The 18,098-nt window shown below is 37.3% G+C and overlaps 1 long non-coding RNA gene across 4 annotated transcripts in view; it reads left to right on the forward strand.

Moving 5' to 3' along the window:
• The window catches only part of LOC146406837 (uncharacterized), a 487,766-nt gene that overhangs the window by 15,262 nt on the left and 454,406 nt on the right, over positions 1-18,098 (forward strand). For 2 of the 4 annotated variants that reach the window (XR_014841176.1, XR_014841177.1), the window contains exon 2: positions 163-265. The exons of the other annotated variants lie outside the window; for them this stretch is intronic. This is a non-coding gene — a long non-coding RNA (uncharacterized LOC146406837). The remainder of the gene's footprint in view (positions 1-162; positions 266-18,098) is intronic. 4 annotated transcript variants of the gene reach the window in all.

Here is an 18,098-nt window from a genome sequence, read left to right on the forward strand (position 1 = left end):
TTACTGTATAAGTCTTGTACCTGTAGTTTTAACTTATATCTCACCATTGTATGTTATTTTAAGCAACTGAAAGTGGTATTTTTTTAATTATTAAGTTTCTGAATCTTCATTGCCATATATAGAAATACAGTTGATTTTTGTTCCTTGACTTTGTGTTTACAGATGGTATTTTCCAAGAATGTCCATAAACGTATATATTCCACCCTACCTTCTCTTCTTACAATGTGACATTGACATTCTGCATATGATTGAATATCTCAAATCCGTAAGTTAAAAGATTTTCATCAAATTTTGAAAAAGTTGGCCCATAGTTACTCAGTTTTGTTTCTGCATTCTCTGCCTGCTGGAACTCCAATGCTATTTGCCTTGATAGTATCACACATGTCTCAGAGCTTCTGTTTATATATTTCAGACTTTTTAGAGTCTCAATTGAGTAGCTCAGTGTGGCCAATTTCTATTTCAGTGTCTTCTTTTTCATTGATCTTTTATACTGTTTTAAAGTTTTGTCTTTGCTAATTCCATCACTTGGTCCATTTCTGAATCTACTTCCATTTATATTTTTTCCTTAAGTTGTTCTAATATTTAACTGTTTATGTGTATATCTAGTATTTTATAGGATGTTAGACACTGGCAATTGCATTATCAGGAGTATGAGTTTTGCATTCTTACTTTTTTAAAGGTAGAATAGAATTGTCCTTATTCTCTATAAAGGTTTACCTATTCATAGGCTTATTTATCTTAGACTTTGCCAGAGTTGTCTACAGTAATTTTGATTCCAGGGCTGGTTTATCCCTCTCACTGAAGTGTGACTCTTCTTGTCTTTATACTTAATGCCAATATTTAACAAGGTCTCTCCACTATAGATTTATTTGCACTTGGATGTCTTAAAGTCCTTTTGAGGTCTGGAGATGATTTTAATTAAGTTTCCTGATAATTGTTCCTTGCCAGTTTTACTAGAACTAGCATGACTCTTAGAATAGAGCCAAGTTGAAAAGGTTCTTCTAGAACCAGTGTTTGTACAACTTAGTATTCAGCAAAGACTCCAGATCATCCAAATAAATATTTGTTGAGCTCCATCCCATACAAAACTGTGCCCCACAGTTTTAAGTCTCCCTTATGTCTGATCTCTGTCTCTTTAAGGCAACATTATTTCTGTGATCTACTTGACATTGAGTTCAGAAAGTAGATTCAGATTGAAAGCAGGGCCATTAGAAGGCTTGCTTTGTTTGGTCCTTCCTCTCAGTATCAGTACTCTTCTGTCTGTTGTCTAGTATCTGCCAGTAATCATTTGAGATATTGCCTTAAATGTTAAATTGTTACTGTGGAATAGAAACTCCAGTATCCGTTCTCCCTTATTAGATTTTGAAGGATAAGAATTAACAGACTGGAAAGATAATTCCAGAAGGAAACTATTCCCAAAATGAAAATTTAAAAAGTATATATAAATTCAAAATTGGAGGTAAAAGAGATGAAGTGTGTAGGAATAATTTTATTAAGGCTGGACTTGACATAGTTTTACAAATTTCCATGTGTACATTCACATTTCCTTCTTAAGAAAACCGTGCTTAATGCGACTGTCAGATGGGAAGTTCTTAAACACCACTGAGAACTTGTGTGTGATTAGCAAATACTGGGAACCATAAAGAGAATGCTCAAAGAGAGGGGAAAAAAATTGTTTTATTTAATGTGTGCAATAGTGCCCTTCACTTGAAAAATTTCTAAGCACATAAAAAATAAGATATGTTAATATTTAAAATATTTGAATAGACAAAATGAAAATTATATAAGATTTGGAACTCAACAGATGGAGTTGGTTTTGTTGAGAACATTTTCTGCAGAACTTAGGTATGTGATTATCAATGGCTACAATCTTTATTGCAACAGCAAGATGAAAAAAGCACAAGTTCTGAAAATGGAGCTCCTACAGCTAATGATTCTAAACTCTTCCAGCCCCTTTCACATCATAGTAGTTTGCTAATATTTCTGAAAATAAGAGCTGTCAAAGGCTGAACAACATGGGGGAATAATTTGATGAAAGATGTTTGTTATTATCACCCATTATCACCTCAAAAAGGGATAATTTATAAAGCACTCATTTTAAAAAAATGAAAAACACACTTTTTCTTACCTTCCAACAGTTTAACATCTGCCATGGAGCTTATTAGATATATGAACAAACAAATGTCTGTTAAAAAATGAAAAACAGAATCTGAGAAAGGAAACTTTCAGTGAGGAATAATGGCAGAAAGAAACACAGACTAAGTCAGTGAGTAGATGTTTTAAGTGTTGAAAGAAAAAAGAGGGCAGAGAAAGTAAAGGGCTGCTAACAAATAGGGAAGGACATAAAAAATCAGTGAGCCATTGATAATGGGTTATATATGGCTATTTCTTCAAGAGAAAAATGAAAAAAAGAAATTTGGGATATTGAGAAATAATGACAGCCCAGTTAAAAGTAGTTACTGATGAAATGTAGGTAAGAGGATACTGGTCATGGGAACTGAATAAATAGCTCACTATACATCTGGTAAGAGTGTCCAATGAGGTACCATTACGGTGGATCATCATCCTGTTCCAATTCAACATTCTTAATGACATAGAAGTGAATAATACATAATTGAAGATTGTACAGGAATTGAGTTTACAGTTACTGCTGGAAATATTGCACATCAAGAAAACCATGGAGCCAATGGATTTAATAAAAACAAGTATAGATATATAAGCTAAAATTATCTTTGTTGAACCAGTAAGACACCCAAGAATATGAATGGAAGAAGAAGAAAAGTAATTATAACCCCTAATTGATATTGTTGTATAATCTGTTAACTAGTAATGTACACATTTTCTCTATTCTTAGAATCTTCCATAAATTATATCCCTTATAGTCCCTACATATGGATAAACTGCTGTCAGAATGATGATGATACCTCTACACACCTGCTCTCTAGACAAAAGAAATGCAGTCCAGCCCTCAGCTCTAGATCTGTATCATAGGCTTCACTGTTTATTAAAGTATCTAATCAATTAATCAAGAGAACCCCAGCTCTATATTCTAAAGCATTCTTTAAAGAGCATAAAGAGGAAAAGAAATGAGCTAAGGAAAACTTTCTCATGACCCTCCAGAAATGGGGAAAATTAAAAAGTGGTGGCAAGAAAGTCAACAGATGACAGTTTCAAGAAAGGAGGTGATAACCTGTGCCAAATGATACAGAAAGGTCAAATAAGAGAGAAGAGAAATGTTGCTATTGAATTTGGCAATTAGGATGTCATCTATAAGAATTGACAGATATGTTTTGTGCAGTGGCTGGAGCACAATGTGGATAGCCGTGATGGATGAATGATTGGTTGTTAAGAAAATAGAAAGAGCAGATATAAACTATTTTCCCAAGAAGGTGAGTCCTAATGAGAAAAAGTGAAATAGGGTGGTAACAGGAGAAAGACATAAAGGATAAAAAATGATGTTTTAAAATGGGAGATCCTTGCTGAAAGTAAAGAGTTAGTAGATGAGAAGGGACCTTATTCTTGAACTCCTACTAATTTTTCATGACAGTTCAAAAGCCACCTTTTTTGTAGGTTTTCTGATTGCTCACCTGATTCCATCCCTGGCTAACTTAGGTTATCTTTTTTCTCTGCCTTTTCTGCTATTGCATACCACTTAGTCCACAATGATATCAGTCTCTGTAGTGCTCTAATATTTTTTCTGTATTCTGCTAGACTGTGTTTCTTTGCAATAGCAAGCATGACTGTATCCTCAGTTTCTATCAGTGTATACCACATCATTTTGACTAATAAAGTTGTATTAATAAATAAATAAACAAATTCAGACTTGATACAGTATTCCAAATCATTCAGAACACTCAGCTAAAACTTCATCTGGAAACAAGAATATGTATTCTGGCATAACCAATAATGAGAAACAAATTAAAGAAGCAATAGGGTGTACCATCAGAAAAATGAGACAGAATATGTGACTTAGAGACTAGACTAAGAAGGGCACCACAGTGGTAAATAATCTAAAATAAACCACCAAAAAAGTTAGTGTGTGAAACACTGAAAATCAAGGATCTGAAAGATAGCCATTAACTCACAAGGAGAACTTTTGAATTTCTGAAACTTCAGTTCCTTCTACATCAGAAGTGTCTACACTAGGGAATGGTTCATAGACCAACAATTGATATAATGTCACTTTCTGTGTAAAGAGCTAAAAGGAATTTGCTTTTTTAAATATTAATATAAGTTTAAAGAGGAGTAGTGATATATTGAGAACCTTTTCCCAGTGGTTTAAAAGGAGAGAGTTGGATTAAAAGTCATAAGGGAAAGATAAATGGGAGAAGCTTTGATTTGAAAAGATAAAGTTAGTAACACTAGGAAAAAAAGAAATCTATAAAATTAAGATCAAGATATTAATAGTGGACTGAGTGTAAGATCTTCTGATCCTTCTCATCCTATTTCATGTTAAATAGTTGGCAATGATAATATTAAGATCTTTCCTAGCATCAGAATGCTTGACAGACTTTAGTCGTTAACATGACATGTTTATGGTCCTAAAGCCATGTGCAGTCTGGCTCCAGGCTTTTTTAGGCTTTCGTCATCCTCATGGTGCTTGGGAGTTCCTGTCATGGTGCAGTGGAAACGAATCCAACTAGGAACTATGAGGTTGGAGGTTCGATCCCTGGCCTCATTCAGTGGCTTAAGGATCCGGTGTTGCTGTGAACTGTGGTGTAGGTCACAAACGCAGCTCAGATCTGGCATTGCTGTTGTAGCTCTGATTTGACTCCCTAACCTGGGAACTTCCATTATGCCGCAGATGCGGCCCTAAAAAAGGAAAAAAAAAGAAAAGAAAAAGGAAAATTAATGGTGTCAAAGGAAGAGAGAGCCCCACCACTATCTTAAAGGACATCTGCAGGAGGAGCTGTGACAGCACTGGTCCCATGGAGCATCCATGCCTCAGAGAGTTTCCAAGGATAGGAGTTAAGGTGAGATTACCCAACTGAAGGAATTGAGTTTATAGCAAAGAATGACAGCCGCCCCCACAGCTGGCTGTCTGTCCATCTTACAGTAGTTTGTTGACACCAGAGAGAAGACACATTCATATCATAACACCTGGCTTGCCACTCTAAGGCATGGATTTCCATTCTCTGGTGGAGAAGACTCTATTGGTCTCCTCTCAGTGCAACAGCACATGCCCATGAGCCTTGATGGCACACTTCATCCTCATCTCTCTTGTCAGTGTGTTACAGGGTTGCATTTGTTTATTTTCCTTTGATCCACTTTTTGCATAAATTCTTCACAGAGGGGTTACTATGAGAAACTGTGACAGAGGAAGTTGTTATCGTTAATGGCTCTGAAAGTTGTTAACTTTAATGGATTAGAACTGGAGGCGTTTTAAACTCAGTGATTTCAAGTAGCAGGGGAATTGAGCTAAAGACTTTTTAGGCTCTGGCTGGAATTTCAGAGTTCAAATCACATTAATGCCATTTGATCAAATCCACAGAAAGAACAGTCTAAGCACAAATCCTGTCATTGCCCTGAACTCCTAGGATTCACTGGCAGGGTTGACTCATCTTTTTTAAATAGGTTCAGATTTGGGTGGCTCTGATGGAAGATCGTAATGATGTTGTCCCATTACATGATCATTGTATATGTTATTATATTTTCTTGTCAATAATTAATAATAAGATGGATTTTTTTGAATACACACTTTTCTGCCTAGGTTCTGGAATGCCTGAGGTGAATTCTCTTCCTACAGCAAGGCATTATTTTAGGGGTAGCTGTCACCTTCCCTCTTGCTTTTGTCAGGAGTGCTCAGGTCAATCAGCTCTGCCAGCTGTGCCTTTTTTCTTCAATAAAGGATTCTCATAGGATTGTGTCAGTTTTGCAAAAGAAAATGGATTTTCCTGGGTGGAGAATATAAAAAGTATATCACTTTTTTTTCCCCCTTGAAAAGAATTGCCATTCATCCTAAAGTAGGAAAATGGATGACTTTATGGAAAAGGAGAAGGAAATTCTTCTAGTCCTGGGCTTAATGGGATGCAGAGATTAGGAAGAAGACCATTTTTAGGTGTAGGATTCAGCCAAGACCACAGACCCATCAAATCCAGCCTAACATGTTTTTAATTATCTAGCAGTCTGCACAGTCTTCATTGCCCTGGCTTCCTTCCTCTGAGGGAGTCAGGACATGGGTGGGAAGGGATGGTTCCCTGAGCCTTTGAGTCGTAGCTTTGCGTAGACACATACGACGCTGAGAACTCTAAAGTCCCAGATTCCCCTGTCCATTTGCTACCAGCAGAACCAGTCCATGTGCCCCTGTGTTGCTGCCCAGCCCGTGGTGCTTTGTTATGACAATCCTAGCAAACTAATACAACAGCATTCAGTATAATAACAAATTTTAGTGATGTGAACCCAACTGTTTTTACCCGTCTTATCTCTGAACCTGTTCCACAAGCACAAAAGTTGATTTGATTCCTTCTGTTATTGCTTCAAGTGTGTGCTAAGAAGTCTCCTTGGGGCTGGAAAGAGCAAAGAGCAACATCCAAAGCAGTGTCTAACTTACTCTCAGAGACTGTTTCCTCCCAGTGGCACTAATGCAAACGACTTTCCTCCCTCTAAGGATTTCAGAGAGTGCAAAGTTCTACCAGGGACACAAAACATAGGCCTCTCCTGTGGCTTACATTGTTTGCCTTTTAAAGTCGTTTGCTTGGGAATTGAGGGAACACTTACTTTGAAATTTTACTTTACATTTACTTCCTTTTAAAGGCTGTTGGGCAGATCAGGAAGTTTGTTGCAAAAATGTTATATTAAGCCCAGTTGTGTCAAGAAAATAAAGGGATACGTGGCAAAAATCACAAGTTTAAACAATAGACCCTTGTAAAGATTATTGGTAATTGTATGAAACAGTAATATACTAAAATTTAGTCACTTATTCAGGAAATATAAAAATTAAGTAATAGTAGCTTATTCCTGTTACCAATGCCATAAAGTAAATGTACTTATAATAGAAAGACCACAGGATGGTGAGTAGGAAACCATGACTTTTGTCTCAATTCTGCTGCAGTTTGCTTTGAAACTCAGACAAGCCGCCTGACCTTTTTCATTCTCAGGAGTCTCTTCTGAATAAAGGATGAGTTGTAGGAGTTCCTGTCGTGGCACAGTGGTTAAAGAATCCAACTAGGAACCATGAGGTTGTGGGTTTGATCCCTGGCCTAGCTCAGTGGGTTAAGGATCTGGCGTTGCCATGAGCTGTGGTGTAGGTTGCAGACTCGGCTTGGATCCCGCATTGCTGTGGCTCTGGTGCAGGCCGGTGGCTACAGCTCCTATTGGGCTCCTTCCTAGCCTGGGAATCTCTGTATGTCACGGAAGCGGTCCTAGAAAAGGCAAAAAGAGAAAAAAAAAAAGGATGAGTTGTAAATAATCTTGAGGTTCCCCCATTGTTTCAAAAGATTTATATTGCCATACTTATATTTGTGATTAGTTATTATTATCGAATACTAAGTAGTATATTGATAGAAAGACTCTCCCCACTTCCCTTCATTACATAGAGAAGGCAGGATTTATCCTGGCAGATCTATTCCTTTACTAGTAACACACCTTCTAATCAGAGAGAAAACTGCATAGTGGGAAAAATTTTACACCTGAGAAGTGAGTGGCCTATACTCTGAGTGTATGTCTCAGGATATCCTGATCAACACATGTCTCCACTAAGTCTCTATCATTCATTCACTGACTTCTGTACATACTTTATTCATTAATTCATTCAACAGATATTTATTTATCTATTTATTTATTGTCTTTTTAGGACTGCACCTGTGGCATGTGGAAGTTCTCATGCTAGGGTTAGAATCAGAACTGCAGCTGCCGGCCTACACCACAGCCACAGCAACACAGGATCAAGCTGTGACTGTGACTTACACCACAGCTCATGGCAGCAGTGCCAGATCCTTAACCCACTGAGTGGGGCCAGGGATCAAATATGAGTCCTCATGGGTACCAATCAGGTTCGTTACCACTGAGCCGCAATGGGAACTCCTCAACAGATACTTATTAAACATGACTGTCTTCTAACTCAAATAATCAGTTCCCTGGGCTGAAGACTAAAGGGCTTGATCATAAATACAAACAGAATAGTCCATAAAGACAAACAGAATAGTCAAGCATAAAGGAATAGAGAGAGGATCAACTGAGCAACACTGCCAGAGTAACAGATAAATAGATTCATGGTGTTTTAGTGTAAAACAATTATCAGCAGCCAGTATGAATAAGTCTAATGCCTTCAATACATTGTACCTATGTTGGGGAACCCAACAGTGGCCAGGACCTGACTTCTTATAACAACTGCACATCTTGTGTAGGAGGTTTGGGTGATATACATTAATTTAAAAAAGAAGGTAACAGTTCTAGATTTGGAATAAAGGTTTCATTCACCTGTGGAAGAAAAGGAAAGACTAATTAGTTCAGGGTAATTAAAACTTCATATAAATAGTAGCATTTCCCTGGAGCTTGACCTCAGTAGGGTTTGTCAAGTGAAAATAAAGAGAAAAAGACATCCCTCTGACAATAAGTGTGTGTGTGGCAGGGACAGTCAAGGTAACCCAGAGTGATGTTACTGGAGCAGTTAATAGACTGACTTACTGAACATAGTTCAAGAAGGGGCAGAAGTAATATTAGATTCAGCTGGAAACACAGGCTCAAAGAAGACATTGAAGAAGTGATTAGACAGTATATTTCTATATATGCAAATGGGAAAGTGTTTCAATGATGTTTAATAGTATAAAATACTGAATAATAAATAGATTAAGAGTTGAGTAACTACACAATTTCATCTCAAGAAGCGTATCTCTTGAGGTAAATCTGTGTACTTTTATTTTTTGGAAAATGACAGTAATTTAATCATATTATATAGGGAAATACTTTCACCATAGTTCCCATGATATTTAAAGAAAATATGGTTGGTTAATTATAATATTTAGTTCAACTTTAGTGCATAGTGGTATCTGTGTGTTCTATTGCCCTTGGTTGACTTCCTTTTATTTCTAATCAACTATTGCTTAAGAAGCAAGGCCCTGCCTACCTCCAGCTTAATCTAAGCTTTGCCTCTTATCCCTACTGCATACACATTCTATGTTCCATTAATTCAAAAGGAGTTATTATTTCCCAAATATACTTCTACCCTTTTTATTGCCATGCTCCCTCCACCTGAAATGTACTTCCCAAGTTCTGTCTCATATCAAGCTGAGCATTACTTCCTTCAAATACTTTTATAAATTCATTTGCCTTAAATACATAATAAATAATTACTTTAAAATTTAATACAAAGTATTATAGTTATTTCCATGATTTAGGCTTATTATCACTTGTGTTTGAAAATACAGAGCTTAAAGCTACTTATGAATTAATATATAGTTGTTATCTAATGGTTTAGAATTTAACCATATCAGCCAAAATTTATTATTCATTCAGTAGATGCCATCACATTATTCATCCTATTACTGTAAAAGATTACCTCCCTCCCTAAAGAGAGTCAAAATGTGCTGAACTCAGTTCTTGTGACAATTGATTATACAGAATTAGTCACAGTCATTTGGCATGTGTTCATGAATTACCTTCTTTAGGAGGTGAGGAGACAATTTTATTTATCTCTTGAAAGCTAGATAAAAACCCATTGTGAAAGTCAGCTAAGGAACTTGTGGAACCTGTTCTCTGTTCTCCACAAAGACAAAGTGCCTGTTGTCAAAGTGCTAATAACGAGTGTGAATGTGTGCACAGCATCCCTTGTTAACGCTGCCTCTAAAGTAGACTTTTCTCTTTACAAGAAACAATCAACACATCAGCACACTGACTCTGGAATTCTAGAATAACTGTGAGTCAACACAAGAGATATGGAGGAAATTTTTGCATCAACACTATAAAAATACATACAACTCAATATGCAAATTTAAGATGCTTTCCCTTTTTTAATAACAAACTTAACAGATTTTCTGCTTGACTAGTATTTGAAAATAACAAAAGGAGATAAATTCCATCCAAAACTCTAACCAACATTACAACTTCCCTTCTTTGTAAGGGGTAGATACAAACACACACACACAACACACATACACACACAGAAAATTTTTATTAACGAGAAATGTAGAGTGAATTAATGAGCAAAAGAAAAGCAAATTTTTTTTCTTACCATTCCTTGTTTTTCCTAAGACATATTATTTACAGAGATTTTACCACTTACTTTAAGCACTTGATTCCTAAATTCCAGGGAAGAAAGAATCAGAAGATAGCAACACACTCCCCAATATTAGATAATGAGAGACAATATTATAACACGAGAGAGAGTATTAAAACAAGTTTCCCCCCTGTTTATCACAAGGATCTTACTCGGATCCAGATTCTTCTACTAAGTAGCTATGCGACCTCAAACAAGTTATTTATTTCCCTCGGATTTCTTATCTAGAAATGAAGCTGGGGAGTTCCCATTGTGGCTAATAATGAACCCCACGGACTCTGTGGGTTAAGGATCTGGCCTTGCCATGAGCTGTGGTGTAGGTTCCAGATGCAACTTGGATCTGGCATTGCTGTGGCTATCCCAGAGGCCAGCAGCTACAGCTCCAGTTCAACCCCTAACCTGGAAATTTCCATATGCCATGAGTTCAGCCCCAAAAAGACAAAAAAAAAAAAAAAAAAAAAAAGTATGAAATGAAACTGGGGCATTCTCATTTCCCTATAGTCTCATTTGCTTACAAAAGCATACTTACCATCAAATTCATGGACAATCTTAAGACTCATAAAATATACCTCCTTTAACAGACAATTCCTTGAATGTGAAATCATCTGAAACAAATTACCTGAAATTCTACTCCAGTGACCCTCTCTTGGATCTTATATTCTCATCCTTCCAATTCTCTCATTACTAAACACATATCATTCCTATTATTTGGTTGCAGGAAACCTAAATACTCTTGATCTCTTTATCCTTTGTAATCTGTTAATTCCTATTGGCCTCTCTTTCCTCCTAGTCCCACCCAGAGCATACAGTTGATTGTTGATTCTACTTATTTTCCCTCAGGCCTCTCAGTTATTTTGTAATTTTTATTTTACTGCATAGTCCTTGTAAATTCTTAACTCAGAATTGATGGCAATGCCTGCCTTATCATTTGCAGATGTGAATGGCTGAGGATTTTTGGATAGTAATCACAACCATGGTTGTTTCCCCAGGAAATTTGTGGCTTCATTCTGATTATTTGTTCTAGGCTATCATTCTCTTCCATTTCTGTCTAGGAATATTCCAAGCTTTCACAGATATCTTACTTATTTAGGACTCAAACCCTTGGTTTCTTTGTTTCTGGTTTTTCCCTCCTCAAATCCTACAATTATCAGCAGAAAACTTATCTCCTTTATTAATTTTTTTTAATGAGACCATCAATGTCAATTTACATCAACTATCCCTTCCTACAGGTCAAAGTATACCCACTTAAGGTAGCCCATAGTCCTTTGGTCTCTCTTAGCCCCTTAGTTCATGTATTTACCTCACCGCCCAATCCTTGTATCTAGAACACTTCATCCTCTTTCAGTTACTCTTTCTTTTGCATCTTCAACATTCTCCTTTCTACTTCTTACCCTAGCCTCAAGTTACTCAAGCCTCTGCTAGCAAGCTCTCAGCCAGCTGCTGCTCCATTTATAGCATCTACCTCCATCTGCAATTAACAAAAACTGTGTTGCCATTCCCTGCACAACCTCACATTCAGGGCTCCAATGCCTTGCAGGCTGACTTCTCTCTCCATGGTACTGAAACTGCTTTGGTCCTCATTGGTGGTCTCCTACTTTTGAATCAATGGAGATGTTCATTTCTGAGTTTACTGGCTGCTTGCCTACTTTGGGGGATACTGCTTATTTTTTTCATTCTTGACACTCTCTAATCTCTTTGTTTATGCCATACCTCACAGTGAACTGTGCTGTCTTATTTAGGGGCTGGCCTCTTTGAGATTTTATTCTCTCTATTAAAGGATTCCCCTTTTTATAAGCCTTCCAGATTCTTGTTCTCACAGTAGTATTTTTTCTTTCACTATTATTCTGACTTTATATATTACCCTGGGCTATCTCAATTATTCCAATGATTTAAACTACCACAGACCTATTGAAAAATCCCAACTTTATTTTCCATCCCAGAGCTTTCTGCCAAACTTTATAGTCAGAGCAATATCCCTGGATATATTTTGATTGTCTCACATAAGAATAAAATAATTTCTAATTTTTCCCTCTCAACTGACTTACCTAATATCTCTTTCTTTGTCTTTTATATCTTCTTCGCTCTTTAATTATAATGAAAATATTCTTTCTGAATTTTGCCTCTTAAGTATTTCCTGTTTGTCTGCTCCTCTCCATCTCTGCTAATAAGTTTAACACAAGGTACCATCATCTCTCACTTGGGTAACTGTGTACATTTCTAATTGGTTTCTTTGTTTCTGGTTTTTCCCTCCTCAAATCTATTCTCCACAGAGTTGCTGGAGGAGATTAAAACCTAAATATGTATAAAGATTTATCCCTATAATTATGACAACCTGTATAGATTTCTATCTGTATAGCTAGGAAGAGAATTCTTCAAGGTAAGAAGTTGGAGTTTTTCATCTGTATATTATTAGCAGTGCATCACGCACATAGAAAAAAATAGAAATATGTTGAGTAAGACAGAAGCAATATTATTTTTCCTAAAGAATATTTAAATGATCCTTCTTTGGAGAGGAGAAAGACTATAATTTCAATGAATTCAACTTACTATATTCATTCAATGAATATTTATTTAGTTCCTGCTATATAGAAGACCCGGGTTATACAACAGTAAAGAATATGATGTGTGTCTTTGAAGTTTAAATTCATGATAGAAGGTACAAATAAAATGTGACATGGCAAAAAAATAAAAGAGCAATGAATTATTAAAAAATGTAGTGGAGGGTGGTTGCAATTTTAAATATTGTACACAGGGTACATTTCTTTCAAATTTGATTTAAAAAATTTAAATACAGTGAGGAAGCAGGCCAAATCAGGCAATGCGAACATTCAAGAGCATATTATGCAGAGGAAATAGAAAGCACTATGACCCTGGGAATGGGGTTTTCCAGTGGGTTTGAGGAAGATTAAGCAGACTATTGTGGTTGGAGCAGATTTAGTGAGTAACAAGAAATATGCGTCCAAAGAGGTAATGACCTTATTGTCAATGTTGTAGAGTTTTAGGACCATAGAGAGATTACAGTCTAAAATTATCAGTGAGGAACAAAAAGAACACTTACCCAAATTCAGGCCCCGTGGGATGAAAGCTGAGGGAGACGTTAGTTAAAACAGCTTCCACATGCATTCCTGCAGAGGTAGCAGCATCCTTAAGGGAGATTTAAGTTTCATTTAGAGTAAGTTGAAAGTAATTTTTAGAGAACATGGGAGTTTTATTTATGATGGACCATAAATTCCAGAGGGCTCACTGGAGAGGTTTTAGGAGTTAGAGAAGAAGCAAGACAAGGACGTTAAAAAAGGATATGCAGAGATGTATAGTGATTAAAACATGTGCAGTGAGGGAAAACCTGGAGCCTGGAACTCCCTGTGTGATTGACATAAACAGGTAATAGGCTTAATGAGATTAGTTCTGGCTGATCTCAAAGTAGACAGTGGTAGCTAGGCTGTGACTATTCAGGAAAAGGTCCCACTTTATGTTTGTTGAGAGAGTTATTGAAGCCTGAATGGGAAAGTCTTATCCTTAATATACAATCTTATCCTTCTGCGCCCCTGTTGATGATTTTGATAGAAAATATATATAGAAGAATAAAATATCCTTGTGTTCAGAATAAAATTTTTTCTAACTTAAAATTTTATTTTAAAATACTTAACGGTTTATCCAGAAATTTGAAATACACATTTATTAAATTATTGTTCTACTTATTATAAGGCTTATATTATTTGAATGGTATTTAGACTCTCTAAAGTATATATCCCCTCTCCCCCCTTGTCTGCTAGAATTTCTACTCTGGAATTTATTCTTTCTGTTTAAGCCATGTTCTCCAAAGAGAGAAGATGCCTGTCAATCACACATGTGGAAGTAATTTGTCCAAGTCTTCCAGAAAGAAGATGTCAAGATAATTAGATGTGCAAGAGGTTATTGGGGAAAATGCCTGGGGGGAAAAAGAGAATGGGAAGCCATCAGCCTGAGTGTAGCTCTCACCCTATGAAGAACAAGGAAAGGAAGGTCTTAGACTCCAGTGCAGTTCAAAGACAGTTTCATGAGACTGATGGGAGATCTTTAAGCCAACACCTTCAGCCAGAGGAGTGCTGTATCTCATAGGAGAGAGCCTGCCTTAGTACCCTTGCTACACTCAGTCACTGGTTGGGAGCAGACAAGTGGAGGGTCACCTTGGTGCAGATGCAGTGGAGGATTCAGAGCACCACAACCAAAGCCATTAGTCAATCCCATTCACTGCAGCAGGAAATCTGAGAGGCACAGTCCCTCATCTGCTACAGTAAATTAGCATGCATTTTCAAATCAGTTCAGTTAAATATGCAGCAAAGGGCATGAGATAATGCTACAAAGACAGGTGTTGAGACAGGAGTGTATGTTGAATTGTGGGAATCCAGAAAGCATCCTTTGGGCAAAGAATGGTGGTATGAGTTGAATTGTGTCCCCCTTCGTACGTTGTAGCCTTAACCTGCATTAAGTCATGGAAAGTGACTGTATTTTTGTGAGGCCTTTAAAGTGGTGATAAGTTAAAAGGAGACCTTAAGGACTTTAGGACGGGCCCTAATCCAATCTGACTGGTGTCCTCATAAGGAGAAGAGATTTGGACATAGAGAGAGACTCCAGGGATGCGTGTACACAGAGGAAAGACCATGTGAGGACATAACAGAAGGCAGCCAAATGCACGTCAAGCAGAGAGGCCTCTAGAGAAACCAGACATGCCAACACCTTGATCTCAGACTTGTAGCCTCCAGAATTGCAAGAAAATAAATTGCTTTTGTTTAAGCCTATTACCACAGGCTTTTTTGTTATTGCTGTATGGGAGCCCCAGCAAATTAGTCCAGGGTCTTCTCTGCAGGGTTTTTTGTTGTTGTTGTTTGTTTTTTGCGTAACAGTGGAGTGCCTTACCCATAACATTAGCATTCCATTATCACTGGAACTGCTTTTATTTTGTTTCATTCTTCCACTTAACGGGAAGGTCTCTGAGAAAGTAACTACCTAAGGATAGTTAAGGCTCTATCCAGCTCTGCAGAGACCTCAGGCACAATTATTCTAAGTAGAGGGATTTGCAAGAGCAGAGGCCCTGAGTAGGGAAGAGAGACTGGATGAACACCTGTCAGGAATGTTGCAGGAGGAATTTCTGTATTATGTAAGGATACCCTCCCCCCCAACCACCCCAACCTGGGCCTCTGTCTACATCTGTGAGAGTCACCATTAAGCCTAAGGTCAGTCAGTGCCATGGGGAAGTCATTCACTTGGGCACTTCCCTGATGGCTGCATGCCTGCTGTGAAACATGACTGCCCATCATGTGTGCCTCAGTGATCTTTAGAGGTAGAGTTTGGTTAAAATGCAAGTTAGTGGGATTACAGTGAATTGGTAATTTTACATCATTCTCTCATTTTAAAAGTAAAAAGTATGAAAAATGTAATTTGTGATATACTTGGCAGCTGTGGAGAATACTATGCATAACATCCTGTAAAAAAGGATCTGACTCTTTTCAACTTTGCTTGAGAAGTAGTACCCTTAATCTTTCAAATTTATTAAAGCTGGTATAAAAAAATAATATACTTGAAAGAGTATTTCCCTAATTATCCTAAATTCAAGAAAACTAAAGAGATTTAGTTTTTCTTTGTTATGGTGCAAACTCTGTATGAGTCTAATTAAAGACAAAGTTTGTTCTCCATGCAAGTTAAGAATTATCAAAATTAACACCTAAGACCCTCGTTAAGTACAAATGCATGTAGGTCAGAAATAGCCACAATATTAACTATGAACTTAGAAATTAATTAGTTGAGGACATATGTATAAAATGTTATATAATATCCCATTGTGAGAAGACTAAACTCACTTATACTTGGATTAATATATAACAGCCACTTCATCATTTATGAAAAAACACCCGATTGTCAGTATCAGTCTCACTTATTTTGGTCAATTCTATCTTTTTTTTTTTTTAATATTTTATTTTATTTTTTTTATTTTTTGTCTTTTTACTATTTCTTGGGCCGCTCCCGCGGCATATGGAGGTTCCCAGGCTAGGGGTCCAATCGGAGCTGTAGCCACCGGCCTACGCCAGAGCCACAGCAATGCGGGATCCGAGCCGCGTCTGCAACCTACACCACAGCTCACGGCAACGCCGGATCGTTAACCCACTGAGCAAGGGCAGGGACCGAACCCGCAACGTCATGGTTCCTAGTCGGATTCGTTAACCACTGCGCCACGACGGGAGCTCCGGTCAATTCTATCTTTAGACCAAATCCATGTAGCAGTATAATTAATTTACTATGACAGATAGTGCAGTGAGTAATGGAATAAGCACATGGGTTATCATATAGTTTTAATTTGAGAAGAAAGAGGTGTGTAATCTTATTGAAAATCAGAAATTAAAGACATTTGCAGGTTCGGTGATTCTAAAGTTGTAAAGAACAAAACAAGCTGCTTAACATTTTTATAAGAATTATACTAAGATGTTTATCCAGTGATGCTCTGCCTGTAAATGCAACTTTTGACAATCCATTTTTTTATTCTATTGATATCAGCATAATTCAAGGAAAAATATTTTTTAGAAACATTAAAAAATACATCATGATGAATCTTAACTACACTTCTAGATTAGATTGTTTATGTATACTTCCCTTGAGCAATCTACAAGAGAGATTTAGTTTTTCTAAGTGCAATTCCAAGCTGGGATATTTTTGCAACTTCCCTGAAAGCACTATAATAGAAGGGTTAAGATCAGGTCTCTAGCTTAACTACCTAGGCTTGCATTTCCACTCCTCCACTTATTATCTGTGCAAACACAGACCACTTAAACATTCTATGCCTCCTTAAAATTTGGGTAATAATAGTAACTTATTCAAAGGACTATTATGAGGATTAAAGGAGTTAATATGTCTAAAGCATTTAAGGCAGGCCTGGCAAGATTAGTAAGTGTTTGATACCTATTGTCTCCTCTTATTGTCTGAGCAACAGAAAACATCCAAAATGACAGGTGCGCTTGGATGTTTGATGTATAGCAAAGCCCAGCCCAGGGACAAGTTTTCTAGCTTCTGAACCTAGTTCAGAGGCTAATTCAGACCAGAGGATGTCACAGAACTTGCTGAGGCTCAAAGCCTCTTGAGGTTGACAGGCAGACAAATGAGTTCTGTTGAGCTTTCTATAACTTTGACACAACCCCTGACACATGGGTCATTTTGCTGTACCTGCCGTTTACCACTTTTTGATCTTGCATTATTGTTACTAATTTTTCTTCTCAATGAACAATTTCCACAATAAGCGCATCAAGTTATAACACTGCTTAAAAACCTCCAGATGGTCTCCACTAGAGAAGAGTGGCCAAAGTGCTCAGCAAGGCACACGGGTACTTTTCCATCCTGTTCTGCTTTGCATTCACCTTTCCTTAGAATCATTACTTGTCATGGCATTTTCTTGCCATACTCTGCTTACAAGGAGACAGACAGCAATCACGTGAGCAAGCTTGCAAGTGGATTTTTCTCCAAACAAGACAGGTGACTTCAGCCTACACATTTTAACTGCAACCCTTGTGAGAAACCTTGAGATAGAACCAGTCAACTAAGCTGCTCTCAAATTCCTGATCCATAGAAACTGTGAAAAAATACTTGTTGTTTGAGGTATTTGGTTACACAGCAACAGATAACTAGTACATAAGCAAGAAAGAATTGACAAGCCACATGTAAGGAGCCTGAAAGTTTCCACTCTGTCCTGACAAGCACAGAATAGACTGAAGAACAGCTCTTCCTAGATCCATAAGAGAGGGGAAGATACAGGGCAAAACCACTGTTCCAGGATTGGAGAGACTGAAGCTCAAATTAGGAAATTGAAATAAAAGCCGAGGTTAGAGATGAATGTGGGCATCCACTCTCTGCTAGCTTTAGG

This window comes from Sus scrofa, chromosome 1 (genome assembly GCF_054392235.1).
Source record: "Sus scrofa isolate SSC_HxYL_T2T_F1_AM1 chromosome 1, Sscrofa_HxYL_maternal_Yorkshire_Landrace_v2.0, whole genome shotgun sequence".
NCBI lineage: Eukaryota > Metazoa > Chordata > Mammalia > Artiodactyla > Suidae > Sus > Sus scrofa.